This window comes from Cupressus sempervirens, chromosome 10 (assembly GCF_028749045.1).
Source record: "Cupressus sempervirens isolate cs-2001-9-10 chromosome 10, ASM2874904v1, whole genome shotgun sequence".
Classification (NCBI taxonomy): domain Eukaryota; kingdom Viridiplantae; phylum Streptophyta; class Pinopsida; order Cupressales; family Cupressaceae; genus Cupressus; species Cupressus sempervirens.
Genome location: NC_143127.1, coordinates 111,663,228 through 111,669,227, shown reverse-complemented (window position 1 = coordinate 111,669,227; position 6,000 = coordinate 111,663,228).

The window sequence follows — 6,000 nt, the reverse complement described above, 5'->3', positions numbered from 1 at the left end:
CTTAGTGCCTCTCATTTACCATGCTACATTTATTGATGATGTGACTAGAAAAGTATGGGTTTATATCCTTAGAAATATAATGTATTTCAAACTTTAAAGAAATGGAAATGCTTGGTTGAAAATGAGACTGATAAAAAATTAAAATGTCTCAGATCTAATAATGGTGGTGAGTATTGCAGTCATGAATTTGAAGATTATTGCTCCACTAATGATATTCATAGACAAAAAATTGTTCCAGGACTCCATAGGAAAATAGAGTGGTTGAACACATGAATAGGACTATAATGGAACATGCAAGGAGCATGAGGTTGCATGCTGGGTTTCCGTTACACATGTGGGCAGAGGCTATCAATACTGATATATATTTGATTAATAGAGGTCCCTCTACTCATTTTGGCTATGGTATTCTAGAGGAGGCATGTACTAGTAAGAATGTGGGTTATTCTTTTCTCAAAACCTTCAGTTGTGAAGCATTTTCTCACATAGATTCTTAAAATAGAACCAAGCTAGAAGCTAAGTCAAAGAAATGTGTATTTGTTGGATATGGCATTAATGAGTTTGGTTATAGGTTTTGGGATTTTGAAAATCATAAAATTGTAAGAAGGAGGGATGTCATATTCAATGAGAAAGTGTTGTACAAAGATCTGTTGTAGCAACATGAGAGGAAAGAAGATGATTATGTAGTGTTGGATGATACTCCAAAAGCTGATGTTCTAACCATTCCTCATGATGTGCAACAATCACAACAACAAATACCACACACACCAATGAATTTTAGATGGTCACCAAGGAAAATTAGACCTCCACAAAGATTTTTCTCCCTCTTTGTATTATATTTTACTTACTAATGCTAGTGAACTTGAAAGTTATGATGAAGCTATGCAGGTGGATACAAAGATTTAGTGGGAGTTTGCAATGAAAGATGAAATGGACTCTTTGCTGAAGAATAAGACATGGGATTTGTGCAAATTAACTATAGGTAAAAAGGCTTTACAGAATAAGTGGCTTTAGAGGTTAAAAGAAGAGGATGGAGGTAAGAAATGATTTAAAGCTAGCTTAGTTGTAAAAGGATTTGCATAGAAAAAGGTAATTGACTTTGATGAGATATTTTCTCCTATTGCTAAAATGACTTCTATCCATACTATTTTAAGTCTAGTGCCTACTGAAGATTTTCATTTAGAGAAATTGGATGTTAAAATAGCCTTCCTTCATGGTGATTTGGATGAAGAGATATATATGGCTCAACCACAAGGATTTTCTATCAAAGGTAAGGAGAACTTATTGTGCAAATTGAAGAAAAGTTTATATGGCTTGAAGCAAGCACCTTGGCAATGGTATCTAAAATTTGATAGTTTTATGTATAAGCATGGTTACATTAGGTGTCATTCAGATCATTGTGTTTACTTGAAGAGGTTGGATGATGATAGCTACATTATTTTATGTTTATATGTTGATGATATGCTTGTAGCTAGGTCTAACATGGATCACATTAAGGGGCTAAAAATCCAATTAGCACATGCATTTTCTATTAAGGATTTGGGGGTAATAAAAAAAATTTCTTGGTATGAAGATTTGCAGAGATAGGGAAAATAGAACATTGAGACTATCTCAGGTTGATTGTGTTGAGAAGGTGTTCCAATGTTTCTCTATGGAGAATGCTAAAGTTGTTAGCATACTTTTACCTGATCATTTGAAATTGACTAAGGAGATGTGTCCCAAGACATAAGAAGAGGAGGATAAGATGTCCAAGGTACTATATGCTTCAGCTATAGGAAGCTTGATGTATGTTATGGTATGTACTAGGAAAAATATTGCACATGCAGTGGGAGTTGTTGGGAATTGAGCATTGGAATGTAGTCAAATGGATTCTCAGATATTTGAGAGGAACATCTAACAATTTTTTATACTTTGGGGGTTCTACTACTAATTTATAGGGCCATGTTGACTGAAATTTGGTAGGGGATATTCATACCAGGTAGAGTACTACAGCTTACATGTTTACTATTGGTGAGGCAGTCATGAGTTGGGTTTGTAGGTTACAAAAGGTTAATGCTTTATCCACTATAGAGGTAGAGTATGTAGCTACTATAGAAGTAGAAAAGGAGATGATATGGCTTTAGTTCTTCTTGAAAGAATTGGAAAATCCTTAGAAGGATAATTATTTGTTCACAAATAGTCAGAGTGCCATTCATCATGCAAAGAATTTAGCTCAGCATTCAAAGACCAAACACATATAGTTGTGGTACCATTTCATTTAGTTAGTTTTGGAGGATGGACAGTTAAAGCTGGAGAAGATACATAACAATGACAATCTAGTAGATATGCTAACAAAGGTGGTAACAAGGGAGAAGTTGAAGTCCTTTTCAGCTTTGGTTGGTCTTCTAGACTGAACATGAATCAAAGAATAGTAAATTCTAGGGTGGTTTGATCTAGTGGGAGCCTCATGGAGTAGCGACATAGCTACATGATTAGTCTCCAAGTGGTAGATTGTTGTTTAGTGTGGAGCCTAATTAGTCCCTAAGTGGGAGACTATTAGTTCATGGTGATTGATCAGGAAAGTACTGTACATACTTCATAAATTCTTTGGGGATATTCATAGATTCACCACTAAAGTAATGGTTAATTTATGGCTAACATGTAGTAACCCTAAAATAGTTTAATACTTGTATAAAAGGGCTTAGGGTTAGGGATTGTTTCATAAGGTGTCATGCAAAATTGGTTCTTGTGTGATATTGAGCTATAAGTGATTACGCATTGTAATCAAGTTGTAATTATTGGATCATAAAAATATTGGACTTGTTGTTTGGTGGATGTAGCCTAGGGTTTGGGTGAACCACATTAAATCTTGGTGTCTTGTGTTCTTTTTTGTGTTATCTATTATTTTCTATTATTGGTTATATTTGCATGTAATTTTTATTTATGTTTGTGGTTTAATCCTAACACCAAGGAGTAGTGAAAGTTGTTTTAAATTATTCTTTTTCATGAATAAGGACCTAGTTATACCTTGATAAACCATAATCATTAACATAAACTCTAAACTAGGGACTAGCTTCAATGTTGAGAAATCCATAATTATCTTTCAATGATGCAATATTCAAATTTCTAAAATCAACACACAATCTAATATCCCCTTTCTTTTTCCTCACTCATACTAGGTTTGACACCCATGAAGAGTGTCTAATTGATTTTATTACCCCCCTACCCCTTAGGTTCATGAGTTCTTCCTATATTTTAAGGGATAGAGTGGGATTCACAAGTATTTGTTTTTGTCTAAATGGTTTAACATTTTCTTTTAGAGGTATTATATGTTGAAAAAAATCTTCTCTATAAGCCTTAAGGTCATCATATGACCATGCAAAAAAATGTCTGAATTTCTTCAACAAATTTGTCAAAGATTTCCTAATTGCAAGGGATAAGGTCCTACCAATGCATACTTTTTAGGAGATTTAGCAATGCCAAGTTTGATCTCTTCAAGCTCTTGTGGCCTCTTGTCTTTGGTATCTAAATGCATGCTATCTTGGTTATCAAAGATACTCTCAAGTATCACCAAACCTTTAGGTACCTTGTTTGCTTTTAATTGTAGGATTTTTTGACCAAAGATAGCTTTCTTTCCATCTATTGTTTCTATCAAAGCACTTCATTCCAACTCTTGATCATAATACTTATCTTTGTTAAGAAGAAAGTTCAAGATATCTTTATCATCTTTGAATACTTTCCAATTTTCTACATTGTCAAGGATAGAAGGCCTACTCTGCATCTCAATTGTAGATACACCAAAAAATGCAACATTATTTGGCTTGATTGCCACATTAGCTAACAATTTTTCCATCTTGTTGTTACTTATGCCCATACAAGAAATGTCAAAGGCATCAAATGTTTCTATTTGGTTCCAACTAGAATTCCTATTTAGGTTTAGCCTTGTGTTCTCTGAGGCATATGTCTCCTTAATTTGAGACAATGCTAGCTCTGATTCACCAATAGCATGTAATTTTTTAATTCCATGACTACCTGCCACTTTTTATTTGAGTAAAAGTACCTCATACTCTACAATGTTATTAGTGCATGTAAAATATAAAGTAAATGAATACCTAAATGTATTCTTATTGGGAGATATAAAAACAACTCTTGCTCCTAATTGTATATGTGAAAATGGGGCCCTTTGATCCTCACATACACTTCAACATAGTCCTTACCTGCAAGATCATCCCAAAATAAACATTGGATTATTTATCTAAAAGATCCAACAAAATGACCTGTTGCCTTCTAACTAGAAGGATTTTTCCTATTTTCTCTTAGATCAAGAAGCAGGCAACTAGACCTTTTAGTATGAAGGATTTTAAGCAATTATATGATCATGCAATTTATCTAGATGTAAAATGCAGTTTAATCTAGGAATAAGAAAAAGTGCTTAATCTATATGTATGCATTTTATTAAACTAGATGATATTGATGCTAAGAAAGAAAAAATATGATAACATAAAACAAGTGAATATGCAATTCAATAGAGATTCGATGTAATTCAAATTCCCACCTCTATAATGAAGGATTAGAAACCTCTTAAATAGAATTCCCAAAATACATCAATGATCAAGATTATTTGGGATGGATGGTCTAGATTAGAAACAAGATTCAGTTAGAATGGAAAGTTTCCTTATAAAAAGGAAGTTAACTAATTTCTTTTGAGTGGAATAAGGAATTAACTGATTTCTTTCCTTTTCTGATTTTAGTCAACTAAGAGTTTCCATTTCTAAACTAAAGAGAGAATATTGGAGAAGATATTTGATTTAAGGAAATTAAATATGACCTCATAATTGAGTATTCTAAATTGAATAATTAAATTCAACAATTAGAATGAGAATATTTAATTAAATCAAACATATTTAATTCCTCATGTATATTAGCTAAGCAAGGTGAATTTAATTTAATTAAAATACTAGGATTTATAATTCAATTAATTCAATTAAAAGGTTGATTTAGCCAATTCAATGAATATTCAAGAATTAATTAAAGTAAGTAATTAATACAGATTAATGATTTTCTACATTTGACACTTAGGTTGAGTAGAGATTATCAGAATCAGAATTTTCTAGTTAAATAGGACTTAGGATTGATTGAAATAGACTAGAATTGGTTGAGCATGGAAATGTGCCAATTTTGGGTTATTACATTTGCCCTTCTTTGAATGAATGTGTGAGCAACACATTTGATTCAAAGAAAATAAAAAAGCATGATAAAAATATCAAGAAATGAGATTGGTTCTAAAATTGATGATACAAAGACCAATTGATAAGCTTTTAAAGGTTATCTCTAGAATGGAGCTTAACCTTAGGGAATCTAGATAGAACACCTAGATACCAAGATTGATAAGATTAGTTCTGAAATTGATGACATGGAGACCAATTGATAAGATTTTAAAGTTTATCTCTAGAATGAAGCTTAACCTTAAGGGATCTAGATAGAACACCTAGATATCTAAATTGACAAGCTTTTAAAGATTATCTCTAGAATGAAGCTTAATCTTAAAGGATCTAGATAGAACACCTAGATACCAAAATTGAAAAGCTTTTAAAGATTGTTTCAAGAATAGAACTTAATCTTAAGGGATCTAGATAGAACACCTAGATACCAAAATTGACAAGCTTTTAAAGATTGTCTCCAAAATTGAACTTAATCTTAAGAAATCTAGATAGAACACCTAGATACCAAAATTGACAAGCTATTAAAGATTAACTCCATAGTAGAAATTAATCTTAAGGAATCCAATCATGAGTTCTAGAATCATCCCTAGAATGAGGCTTGATCCTTAGAAGTTAGGGTTTAGACAGTCCTAATACCTGTCCATCGAACTCTGACAAACAAAGTTATAATGTGTGATCAGCTAATGAAAAGATAGGATAGACGACAAAGATGCTAGATAAAAGGGAACAAGATGCTCGGAGTGACGAGATGCCCCTAGTGAAAAGGAAATAAGTTGGGAACAAGATGTCCCAAACAATGAGA